General features: G+C 46.0%; 1 long non-coding RNA gene across 1 annotated transcript; it reads left to right on the top strand.

Moving 5' to 3' along the window:
* The first annotated feature begins 9,119 nt into the window (after positions 1-9,119).
* On the top strand, positions 9,120-12,397 carry LOC123386419. Its single transcript, XR_006600239.1, has 3 exons — positions 9,120-9,988; positions 10,391-10,636; positions 11,184-12,397. It is a non-coding gene; the product is annotated as an uncharacterized LOC123386419 (long non-coding RNA).
* Positions 12,398-13,591: the final 1,194 nt, after the last annotated feature.

Genomic DNA, 13,591 nt, shown 5'->3' with positions numbered 1-13,591 from the left:
ACGTGGAGAGAACAGAAGTTTGTCACCCAGAGGAAGAAACGGTTGAGGATTGCAGCAGAGGTAAGACACTGAGCTCACGTGACCGGCTGGTCATCCGATGGGATGTTGGCAGACTGCTCTGTGCTGGCTCGTAGTCCTGAGTCAGGATTCCTGGAGACGGGGGAGGGGGTGGGGTCAGCATCTGCACCGACACAGAGGAGACTGTGAGGAGAGCCTCTCCAAGCAAGTGCCGGTCAACAGTAAACGAAGGGGGAGGCTGTCTCTCGAGCACATTGACTTCCTTTGGTGGCACAGTATTCTGCTCCGGGTGGAATGAACCTCTCTACTGAGAGATTCAGTGCATTGCTCTATATTATTGCCCACGGACTTTAATGCCTTATTTCCTATGCTCTGATTGCAAATGCTCCTTTTGCGTGCTTCTGAAAAGGCTTGTTTGAGGGGCACCTGGGTGGTTCAGTTGGGTGAGCGCTCGACTTCAGCTCAGATCATGATCTTGTGGTTCATGGGTTCTAGCCCCACACTGGGCCCTGTGTTGACAGCTCAGAGCCTGATCCTGCCTCGGATGCTGTGTCTCCCTCTCTCTCTGCCCCTTCCCTGCTCTCTCGCTCTCTCTCTCTCTCAGAAAGAAACATGAAAAAAGGCTTGTTTTAAACAAGACCCACATTTGGAGAAAGAAACACTCTTGGAGTTTTGTAGAGCAACGGGTGTCTGCCTGCTGGAACCAGACATTCATGGGTACATGTCCTGTATACATTGCTTTCTTCGTGAATATGCTTTCGATGTCGCACAGCAGCACAGAGATTTCAACACCCAATTCAGTGCACACCCTTTACAACAGATCTGCGCTAGACAGAAACATATCCGTGTTGGCAGAAAAACTCATTACTTCTCAGCATTAAGCTTTCGAAAGTCTTTCGGGAAGAGTAAAGGAAGAAACCTAATGTAGCTAAGCACCTTTGTAATAGTTTCTATACATCAAATTTCAAATAGAAAGAAGGACCATGAGCTTGGGCGGTGCCTACATATCAAACCCTTCACTCTCCAAAAAGGGAAGTGTCTGATTTAAGAAAAGACATGGTGTTTAAGTGGCTTCGGTAGAGCAACGGGCAAGAAGCGGAAAACACTAGGGGAACCCAGACGGGGCCACTGAGAGCCAAGGATTTAGGGGTTGGACTATCACTGAAGCCTTAAGTCTGGGAAAGCTATGCAAACAAGCACTCAGAGCAGCACTCTGAATGTCTGGGCACCCTCACCCCAAACAGCCTGCTCCTCCCCCTCCTCCCAGCCAGCTGCCCGGAGTCCAGCCCACTCCGTGCTTATACATCGGGGACGCCCATGTGAGGTTGAACTCATTAAAAAGTGTGTTTGTTAGCTCATATCCTTGACAGCCCGTAGTGCCCCCTGTTATTTAAAGGATAACCAGGGGGGCGCCTGGGTGGCGCAGTCGGTTAAGCGTCCGACTTCAGCCAGGTCACGATCTCACGGTCCGTGAGTTCGAGCCCCGCGTCAGGCTCTGGGCTGATGGCTCAGAGCCTGGAGCCTGTTTCCAATTCTGTGTCTCCCTCTCTCTCTGCCCCTCCCCCGTTCATGCTCTGTCTCTCTCTGTCCCAAAAATAAAATAAACATTGAAAAAAAAATCTTAAAAAAAAATAAAAAAAAATAAAAAATAAAAAATAAAAAATAAAGGATAACCAGGAAATTTCTCAATTAGATCATCAAAACGTTGGACAAATGAGGAACCTAGATCACATCTCTAGCCCCTCTGACCTTTCTCTTCTCCACCCTTTTCCCCTTCAGTTGAGCAATTAGTCACCGCATGAGAAAAATGTGCCATGCTGAGTCGATCTCCAGCAATTTGCCAACATCTAGTCTGTTTCTTTTTGGAGGTCCTGGTGATCACCCCGAATGATGCCTTACCCAACCTCCCTCATCTCTGAAATAGGGCAGCATTTCAGTAACAACTGCATGTGATTTAGCACTTCATTATCTCCGCAATTTCATTGACATTGGTCTTGACTTCCTGACTTAGATACAAAATCCACAACACCTTGACCATTGCCGGTGTCTCTGCTGCATCCCCATAAAACCTGGAGCAGGATTGAACACAGAACATGTTGATTGGCTAGTTCATGTAGCCACATGACCAAGAGGACCTGGGGTCAAAACAGTCATGACATGACATCATAGGGAGTCGAGCCAATAGTCTTGTAATCACTCTGTGCAGTAACACATGGCAACTTCGCTTCTCATGTTGAGCTTTTCATAATATAGATAATTGTTGAATCGCCATGTTGTACATCTGAAACTAATATTATATGTCTGTTATAGTTCCACTTAAATAAAAAAAAGCAGTGATGAGATGAGATCAACATTTCATGGAGAAGAACATGCCCAGCTTAGCACTAAGATTTAATTTAAAATTTTTGTTTTAAGTTTATTTATTTATTTTGAGATAGAGAAAGTATGAGCAGTGGGAGGGGCAGAGAGAGAAGGAGAGAGAGAATCCCAAGCAAGCTCCACGCTGCCAGCCTAGAGCCCGAGGCAGGTCTCAAATCCATGAACCGTGAGATCGTGACCTGGGCTGAAACCAAGAGTCGGTGTCTGACCAACTGAGCCATACAATGCCCCTAAGGTTTAATTTTTAAAAATTGAACAGGGGCGCCTGGGTGGCGCAGTCGGTTAAGCGTCCGACTTCAGCCAGGTCACGATCTCACGGTCCGGGAGTTCGAGCCCCGCGTCAGGCTCTGGGATGATGGCTCAGAGCCTGGAGCCTGGTTCCGATTCTGTGTCTCCCTTTCTCTCTGCCCCTCCCCCGTTCATGCTCTGTCTCTCTCTGTCCCCAAAATAAGTAAACGTTGAAAAAAAAAATTAAAAAAAAAATTGAACAAACATTTTCCATCACTGACAAGAAAATGGGAGAGCCAAATAGAACCTTGCATTCCAGATTGGCTGGAACCTGCCATTTATGCAGTAAATATAAGTAAGTCAATGATGAGCATTGTAACCACAGTCATGTGATTGTCACAAGATTCAGACAATGAAAGAGAAATTTCTAGAAAATCAAATAATTGGATCTGGAAGGTGGCTACCCATGAACTAGGTAAAGGGGTTCTACTCAGTGAATCAAGGGGCACCTGGGTGGCTCAGTCAGTTAGGCACCTGACTTTGGCTCAGGTCATGATCTCACGGTTCGTGGGTTCAATCCCCACGTACTCTGTGCTGACAGCTCAGAGCCTGGAACCTGCTTCATATTCTGTCTCCCTCTCTGCCCCTCCTTCATTCATGCTCTTTCTCTCACAAAAATGAATAAACGTTTAAAAAACTAATAAAAATAGAATGTTTAAGTAGAAAATTTGAGTTATGGTGAGGCCGACAAAGCAAGAGATGCCTGTCAATGAAAAGATTGTTAGTCATGGTCCCAACAGGCAGGGGAGTACGCACCATTCGGGGCCATGTGGGGAAGCACCAGGAGACCCTGGGAGTGAGGGGACATTGTAGGCAAGAGCCTTTATTGTTTCCACGGGAATGACGGGCAAGGCAGGGTGAGCAGACTTAGGTTTGGCTGGTTGGAGTAATTTCAGTGGTCTCTGTCTTGTTCTCGGGCCTGGGTGATTAGGGAAGGGGGGTGGTGGCCTGGAGTGTGACAGTCCCGTAGAGGAAGTGGTCGAGGAGTGCGTTCAGGATGGGTAAGCTTGTACTTGACAATACAAGAGGGAGGAGTAGGACTGCTCTTGAGTGTGTGGTGATGAGGGGGCCAAGGCACAGGGACTCGGGAAATTGGCTGTGCAGAACAAGGGCATGCAGGACAGACGTTAAAGCATCAAGTTTAAAAGATGGATATGTGGTTAATACAATGACATTGATGAAACGGCAGTTAGACAACACAGAAAATGTAACAAGGAAAAATAAGTGTATGAATATAAGTATTTTGCCCTTAATGGGTTTAAGTATCAGGGCACCATTAAAATAGCAGAAAACTACCTCCTTTTGAAATATTGAAATATGGCAGAAAGCCTGCTGTCTGCACACTGGCCTACTCTACCTTCTCCCTGGGTAAAAAAGCCAATTTGCAAAGTCACAGGAAACTAACAAGTGACCAAAATAGACCTTGATTGTAAGGGAGATTAAATGTAAGTGCAACATTGAGCCCATAGCCGAGGTAGTAAAATAAAATAAAGTGGAAGAAGTCACTCTGTAATAACGATTTAATACTCACCAGATTGTAAAGCAAATCTAGGAGGAATCATTGTACATGCAAGAAGAAAATTATCACCCAATATAATCTGTGATGAGATATATTCATTGTCACCTAGAGAACTCCAAAATCTGAATGGTGATTTTCTTTAAAATGATGATTAGAGGCCGGTGGTACTTAATTCATTTCTCCAGGTCTCCCCGACCTGAGTGGTGCCCCACTCAGATGTGCCTCATGTCAAGGATTCCTGCTATGACCAACTCAGGAGGAGCTGGGCTTGGGGACCCCCCAGCGGGGGTGGTTGCATGTTGGAAAGACACTGGCTGAGAGTCAGAAGACCTAGTTTTCACAACAGCCCTGCCAGTAGGTAGCTGTTTGATCCTTAGTGCATAACTTAACCCTGTGTTCATCTGTTAAAATTGTGGGGATTTTCCATCTTCTTGAGGGGAAGGGTAGGATTAAATGACCTTTAAACCTTTTTCCCACTCAAGCGTTACATTTATGTATGGTATTCAGGATCGAGTGTAAGAGAATTCTGTCATCTCTTAGACCCTTACTCCTTCTTGGTTCATTGGTCAGGAATGCCCCAAATCCCTTCACTGTTCCTAAGAACTTTTTTAAAACATCCATAAGCATATGGGATAAATATATAAGAGCATCCATTATCAGCAGGAAGATCTTATTGGGCCACGATGAGCACATACAACATTCCAGTCATGATGCAGAGTTGTTCTTCCTTTATTCCCATTGATCATGTGTTGGTCCACTCACAATTCACTTCATGTGGACCTTCACCCGTGGCCTCTTGAAGTTTATCCCCACATCTCCTATCTTCCCAGCTCCCTGTCTCCATGCTGGGGGAATAACACCAGGTATTGTAAACACCAACCCTGTACATCCCTAAGGCTTCTGGTTCTTCTGAATTCCACCCTACTAAAGATCTCCACCCTGGAAGAGCCTGGGGGGAAGGAAAGAAAGACAGAGGGAATGGAGGGAGAAGAAAGGAAGGGAGGAATGGAGGAAGGGTGTAGATGGGGGAAGAAAGCCCCATTCCCTGGTTGTCAAGGCAACTTTGTGAAGAAACTCTACTGCTGTTTGAATATGAGCTTGTCCTAAAATTTGGATATTTGTGACGCCGACCCAGAGTCTACAAAGCAGTGTGATCCAACTGTGCATAAATGAAGTCTGCTCCCTGGTCTGGTAGGTGAGACATTTGGCCACAATTCTAGCTTTTTTTTTTTTTTTTTTTTTTCATTACGAGCTGGACTCCTACTATTAGATTTTAGGAAGTCTGCAGATCCTTGCTCTTGATGGACATCTTTCCTGTCCAGTGTCTACATTAGCACGGTTCACTTAAGATGGTCATTCTTTGAAGATGGCCGATGAAAGGGCACAGATCCTTTGTCAGCATTAGAATTCCCTGTATCTCAAATGCTCCCTCAGCTACTCCTTCTGTGTCCTTGGCAAATGTTGGCAGACACTCAGCCTTGCTCACATCTAGAAACTTTGCCTTGTTGTCCACAGGTAGGGCCACTTCACCACCTACCCACTCTGACCCCTTCATCTACCCACATCTGGTTGCAGCTTGTCTTCCTATTTCCAGTTTTCCCCTTCAGTCTCCCTCTGACCACAGACACTGAAAGAACCTTGACCCTCTGTCAAAAGTCAGATTTTCCACACATTTTGCCATTTCCCTCCCGGCAGACCCTGCTGTGGCCCTCATTGACACATGTCTCCTTTGCGTATCTATGCTGTTAGATCTATAGTCAAGGAACATTTATATTCTCCAAAATACCTAGTGCTTAGCTATTTCTTCTGTTTTTTAAAAATTTTTTAATGTTTATTTCTGAGTGAGAGAGAGAGAGAGAGAGAGTGAGTGGGGGAGGAGTAGAGAGAGAGCGACACACAGAATCTGAAGCAGGATCCAGGCTCTGAGCTGTCAGCACAGAGCCCGATGCGGGGCTCAAACCCATGAACCACAAGACCATGACCTGAGCTGAAGTCGGACGCTTAACCGACTGAGCCACCCAGGCCCCCCTACTGCTTAGCTGTTTCTAAATACATATATATTGAATTCCTACAAATGACAACTGGAGACCATTGTAGTATGGCCAACTGTGTAGATCCTGTTTTCAAAACTGTGGATGACATAGTCATCCCTCTTTCTACACCAGCTCTTAGCCCTCTGGGTGATGCTGGCACTGAGGCAAGGCGGTGGCCAGGCTGGAAAGAGGGCTTTGGAGACAAAATTCCAGGGCTCCCTCTGTTGCTAAGAGTTATATCACCTTAGACTAGTGTGCGCCCATCTACAAAAGTAGGGATTGACCCAGTTTCATGGTTTTGCAGCAGGGTAACCCACAGAGACCTGCAGCCAACCCTGGGGCCCAGGCAGCCAGCGGGCAGGGTGCAACCAGCCTCCACCCTTGCCCCACCGAACAGCCCCATTGCTGCAACACGTACACAGCCCTGCTACAATCTCGTTTAGAAATAAGTTTGCACAGAACGCTCAATGGTTTGAAAACAGTGGTCTAGGTGACCCCCCAGGACCCCCAGCTTCTGGCGTGAATGTGACAGTTACAACAGCACTTGGCTGCCACAGCACCGCGGTCCTGACCAGGCCTGCCCACCGCGGCCAGGACATGGCTCTTGGGCCAGGCACGCATGCCAGTGTCGCACAACATCAGGTCACGGTCACACTGCCCAAGAAAAGGCCAGTTTTAAGCCAAAGAAAATGCAGAGTGGAAAAGCCCACTGACACAAGCTGAGAATTACTAATCATCAGGGAAATGCAAACCAAACCCACAGTGTGATGCCACCTTACAGGCATCAAAAATACGGAACACAACCCGTGTTGGCGAGGATGCGGAGTAACTTAGAATCTTGGTGCACTGTGGGTGAGAATGTGAAATGGTGTAGGTGCTATGGAAAATGGTACGGAAGTTCCTTCACAAAGAAATTCAGACCTAGAATTACCATATAATCCAGCAATCCCACCTCTGGGTAGATACCCAAAGGGAGAAAAACAGGGTCCCAAAGAGATATTAATACCCCCATTCCATAGCAGCATTGTTCACGATGCGCAAAGGGTGGCAATGGCCCAGGTGTCCATGGACAGAACAACGGATTAACAAGATGCAGTCTATACCAACAACGGAATATTGTTCGGCCTCAAAAAGAAGGAAACTCTGACATGTGCTACAACACAGCTGAACCTCCAGGACGTTAGGCTCAGTGAAATAAGCCAGACACAAAAGGAGAAACACTGGAAGATTCCACACATAGGAGGTCCCTAGAGTTGTCAAGTTCACAGAGACAGAGAGCAGAATGGCGGCTGGCAGGGGCTGGGAGAAGGGAAGGACAGGTAGCCTTTAATGAGTATGGGGTTTCAGTAGGCATGGTGGAAAGTTCCGGAGGACAGTGGTGATGGTTACACAACACTGTGATCATCTGCCACTGAATTGTACACTTCAAAACGGCACGTTTTATGTCATATATATTTTCTCACAATAAAAAGAGTCGTCTGAGTCTCCTTTTTTGGTAAGGATAAGCTGAGAGACAGTAAGACAGGAAATGCATCCTGGATGACAGCTGGACTTCTCTAGCTGGGGACAGTGATCTAAGCGGATTGGTCAGTATCCCTCCTTTTGGTAGCAGAGACCCAGCATCACAAAGGCTAGAATGTAAAGAACAAAGATAGAAGAACCTCCATTCTTAGCAAGGTTGGAAGCACTGGAACTTTCGTGCAATCAGCAATATTTTCTTCTGTGTCCTCTTAAGGAGAGTCAGTATTTGATAAAGAATATCTTTTTGTTGTTCTTTATTTATTTATCTTTGAGCGAGAGAGAGAGAGAAAGCAGGGGAGGGACAGAGAGAGGGAGAGAGAGAATCCCGAGCAGGACACGGGTCTCGATCCCACAAACCATGAGATCATGACCTGAGCTGAAATCAAGAATCAGACACTTAACCAACTGAGCCACCCAGGCACCCTGATAAAGAATATCTCTTGACTTTGTATAAACCAACCGAGAGACGCGATATAAATGAAATAGACACGTTCAGATTTGGTTTCCTAAAATCAGGTTTGTACCATTCGGTTCCTACCACCTCTAGGGAGCCTCGAACCCATAGGCATCAAATTCTACTTTCCAAAATACATTCTAACCAGAAATGCTTTTGCCTGAGGAGCAAACTTGGTGAGTTTGTGCCCCATCATTACCTCCACGCACACAGTGCTGATGGGTTTGCTGAAGTTTGTGGGAGCCACACCTTTCCAACCAGATGGAAGGCTCAGCAGGGTAACCTGAATGTCCAACTATTCTTGTTTCTCAGGAGCAAGGCCATCAGATGACAGGATATTCTCTGAAGTTCTAGAATTATGCCCTACTTGTTACAGACTATGCATTTATCTGACGCTTGCATATTTACTCAGTAATCACATAACGCAGCTTCATATGCTCAGACAGAAGTTCTATGGAAGCAGGTCCTTGACCTTGCATTTTCAGCCTGTGTTTCTGGCACATAGTTTAAAAGAGGTGGTCAAGAAATCGGGCAGTGACTTTTGCCACTACTTTTTCCCTTGTGAGCCCCTTCCTTCATATGAGTATTAAAAAGTGCATTTTACGGTTGAGTTCGTATAAAGATGAGTACCATCCACGATGAATTCTTATTTTATGAGACTTACTCTTTCCTTCTTTTTTACTTTTCTTTAATGTTTATTTTTGGGAGAGAGAGAAAGACAGAGTGTGAACAGGGGAGGGGCAGAGAGAGAGAGAGAGGGAGACACAGAATCCAAAGCGGGCTCCAGGCTCTGAGCTGACTGCACAGAGCCTGACGCAGGGCTCGAACTCCCAAAGCGTGAGATCATGACCTGAGCCAAAGTCGAACGCTTAACCGTCACAGCCACCCAGGTGCCCCCCTTCTTCTTTTAAAAGGAATTAGTATTAAAACACGTCCTTGAGCTCTTGAAAGTGCTGTCTGTGGCCCTGGGTAGGTGCCCAAGGAAGAAGTCAGTGCATTTGTCAGATGGGAACACACGCAGCACAGGAGATGATGACCCCTGCCCTCCTATGACGTGTGCCCTCCTACGACGTGTTGACATGCAGGTGGTGGTTTTGTGTCACAAAGGGAAGGCGTAGCTCATCAGCTAAAACCCCACTGTGGCACAGAAAGCCCTCCATCCACTGCTCTGTAGTATTTATGGGTCAGAAACCTTAAACACAGAGGTGTTAAACTTCTCCAAGACCCCACAACTAGTCAGTAGAAGAATTGAAGACTAGAACTTACAAGTCGGGACCCACTATGGACTGAGTGTCGGCGTCCCCCCGAAATGCCATTTGTTGAAACCTAATCCCAAGGGGATGAAGTTAGGAGGCAGGACGTCCTCTGGAAGGTGATGAGGTTATGAGGCTGGAGCCCCCTTGATGGCATTCGTGTCCTTACAAGAGAGACCCCAGGGAGTCCTCAGCCCCTTCCACCTTGTAAGGACACAGCAAGAAGATGTCATCTGTGAACCAGGCAGCAGCTGTCACTAGACCCTGAATCTGCCGGCGCCTGGATCTTTGGACTTCCGGTGAGCATCTGAGATCTGCCTTCAGCCTGGTGTTTGAGACTCCCTTCCTCCTGTTCCAGATGCTCTACTAGCCAAATTCCCCACCTTTTCAGAACACAACCATGTGCACAGCACCAAGCGCTGCATACTGGGCCCTGGGAGGAGGACGAGGACATAAAACCACACAAGACATAGACTTGAGTTTCAAGGAACTCCCAGCCCTCCATGGCCTTCGCTCCCGTCAGGTACTTGTCCTCCCAGAATGCCCTTCTGGAATGCTCTTCAAGACTTCCTCCACCTTATAACTCCTCTCAGAATGGACTCCAACATTGTCTTCTGTATGAAGCCTTTCCTGAGGCAGTCATAATTAATCTTTCTCTCCCGTCAGCTCCCACATTATTTACAATATTGTGGCCATTCTGTTTGTATGAAAGAAAATTGCAAAGAGTTTATCTTCCCTTTCATATTGCAAATTCCTCGAGACAAAGACTACATTTAATTAATTAATCAGAGTACCTAGGCACTGGCCTCGCATTCATTCATTTACCCATCCAGTCCTTTTTTCCCCCCTTTCTAATCAAGTATTTATTAACGGTCTACAATATTTTATATGCTCAAGAAACAAAAAAATCTAATTACTCTTTCAGCTTCAGTGTGTGACGTTTGCAGTTCGTGCAGCACAAGCCTCGAGGAGGGAAAGAGCTGGTCTCGCATTTTCCTGCAGTCACCGATCCCCTGGCGTGTCCATGTGCAATGTAGGCTGTGCATAAAATAAATACCAGTGGCACATAAGAGACGAGAGGAGGTCTGGACTGGAGCTGTTGAAGACTTCAAGAAGGTGGAATGTCCGCTGGGGTGCAGACTGATTCCTGAATGCCAGGGGGATTTGGAAGGTATGCAAGGAGGGAACAGGGCGATCGGAAGCCCCAGGCTCTGAGACGGGCTGAGCGGAGGCAGAGGAAATCCAGGAAGACCAGAGGAGTGGGCTCCTGTCAGAAGGATGTGCAACATTCACAGAGGTGGAAGGAAAGCCAGATTCAGGACTTTGAAAGGCCGGCAGACACATTCCGTTTTAACAGGGATCAAACCCTAAGCTAAGGTGTCGAGTCTCTAACAGTGGAAATTCAGGCTCTCTTTACTATTTACTGGGAGTTTCAACCTGGCCCCAGAAAAATCAGTGGCCCACCTGGATTCCTCGCATTCCAAAGCCTTCTTCTGGCCACGAATGGGGTGGGTCAGTGGACACCTGCAGGCTGCCCAGGGGTGGAAGCAGAATGCGCACACCGCGTCAGAGCGAGATCCAGCCCACTCGTCACATCCTCAGCACACACAGAGTTTCAGGATTCGTGGTGCAGGGTGGGGGATGTTTGAGGGACCAGAGAGGCTAGGAGAAGAGGTTTTCAGTTGTTCAGTGATGTTCTTTATTCCCTTCTTCCCAAGCTCACACAGACCCAAGAAAGAAGACCTGTCTTGCCTTCATATTTCCCCCTCCTTGGAGATTCACACAGCCAAGTAGATATATACCATCTTGTTTCGCCTGTAAACACCTGGTCTTCTCGGAAAGCCTATGAGGAGGTCATGTTACCTTCAGCACACGGCTGAGAAACAGAGTAGACAAAGGAAGAGATGGGCCCACTCACATAGCTGGTATGCACCTCAAGTCCCTAGGGGTGTGTGCCCCCCGCTGGTGGGAGCCATTGTACTGCTTCCTTTCCCCACCCCCCACCCCCACCCTGGACACATGGTTTCCATCCACGGTTTCTTTTTTGGGCTCATTGAAGGTGTTGGGATAGATGATCTCAGCTATGCATTTCTTTCTTCCTCTTCGTTGCCTTTCCAAAAAGAATAATGAGGGGAGGGGTGCGGTATAAGGGTTGGGGACAAAAAAGAGAGGTATGGGCAATCGTGGTTGGGAGAAAGGAAGATTTGTTTCTTCTCAAATCACTTGAGATGATAAAAGAAGGTAAGAATCTTGGGGCTCAGAGGGGCAGTGCTTGCTTTTTCCTTATGGACAGTCCACTTACGACAAAAGTTCTGGGAGTCAGCCCTCAAGAGAAATGAAATCACAAGACATAAGGGTCAACATGGCCACATCTCATAGTATAGCACAGGTATTTAAAATAATTATGACATTTCCTTCTGATTAAAAAAAAAAAAAAAAGATCTACCAGAATCCTTGTAGGTGGTGATACGAAACTATTACTGTTTGAATGATCCACTACAGTTGTTTCCGTATTTAAATAATCATAATATTTCCATAAAACTGGCTCGAAAGTATTTTCCTGGAGTATTAGTTTGGTTCGTTTGCCATATCTATAAAGAATACATTTATCTATGTTTTTTTCATTTAGATGAATTTTTGGAAAAGTTTACTGCGATAATTTTATTGCCTGGCACTGTCTTGGGAAAGCAATCCTTGTCCAGTACTTGAGAACAAACTGTTAGGCACAGTGCATGATTATACTCACTCAGATTCTTTACCTAAACCCTATTTTACAATTTGCATACTAAAATTTGTGTACTGCTAGTATGATGAAAGAAAACAAGCAAAGTACTTCATTTACAGAACGTATTTCTTTTTTTTTTTAATTTTTTCATGCTTATTTATGTTTTTTTAAATGTGTATTTATTTTTGAGACAGAGCACAAGTGAGGGAGGGGCAGAAAGAGAGGGAGACACAGAATCCGAAGCAGGCTCCAGGCTCCGAGCTGTCACCGCAGAGCCCGATGTGGGGCTCGAACTCACGAACCTCGAGATCGCGACCTGAGCCGAAGTCAGACGCTTAACCAACTGAGCCACCCAAGCTCCCCTACAGAATATATTTCCAGTTTAGGAGACGTTTTCAGCGTTCTGGAATTTTAATGTGGATTATGTATATATTTCACAGGGTTCAGCTACCAGGAGCAGAGTTTCCCAACCTGGGTTGCCCAACTTAAAAGTCACATGATCTCCTTTAGCCCTTTAGCCGTAGTATCCGCTGAGTTGCTTTCCAACAGTGGTGTCAGAGGAGCAAAACTTAACTGCAACTATGATACCTGAGAAGGAAACCCCAAATGTGTAAGGGAAACGGGAAGGAAACGTTGATTTATTAAAGAAAAAGCCGCAGTTCTCTGCTGTGACTTCTTTTTATTTCACGGCTTTGTTTGTCCCATAACCGGGGTTACCTGGTAATTTCAGGGTTTCCACTCAGTGATGCTGAACACATACAACAGACCTACATGTTCGGTGTCTCCAGGAATGTATTATGTCATAAAATAAACATCCAACCATATCAGAATAGATTGTGTGTCTTTGTTAATATGGCTTCAGAGGAGCCTGAGTATATTTCTGATACATAAAATGGACGCTTCTTTCCATTTGCTGGATCCGCATTTGAACTTCCCAACAGAAAGACTGGAAGACCGTCAACTTGGAAGCCCATGATATTTATAACTTTTTAGGGAGTAGAAGAATCAAAACAGCCTGGGTGAAGGGGAGGTTTGTGGACACATCTGAGGACCACGAATGCACATTTACCTGTAGTCTCAGGCAGTTCTTAAGATTAATTAGTCTGTTAACATGAGGGACGCGGTTGGCCCCAGACTTAAAGAACTTTGCGTATGTCAAACCTACTGAAATCCATGGGATTAGCCAAATCTCTGCTGATTTAAAGCACCTGGGGCCTCTCCCATCCATATGTTTTCATTTAAGGGCCAATTTACCCCAGAAGAGCTCAAAAGACATTTCCAGGGTATATCGCCGCAACATTAAATTTAACCAATTGGCATCCGTTAAGCAGTATGTAGGCATTTCACATGATATGCGTAAATCCTTTATTAACAGTGGCAGCTGTTGACAAATGACGTGTA

Source organism: Felis catus, chromosome B4 (assembly GCF_018350175.1).
Source record: "Felis catus isolate Fca126 chromosome B4, F.catus_Fca126_mat1.0, whole genome shotgun sequence".
In the NCBI taxonomy this organism is placed as follows: domain Eukaryota; kingdom Metazoa; phylum Chordata; class Mammalia; order Carnivora; family Felidae; genus Felis; species Felis catus.
Note: the sequence above shows the minus strand (reverse complement) of the source record. Positions and strands in the feature narration are given on the sequence as shown.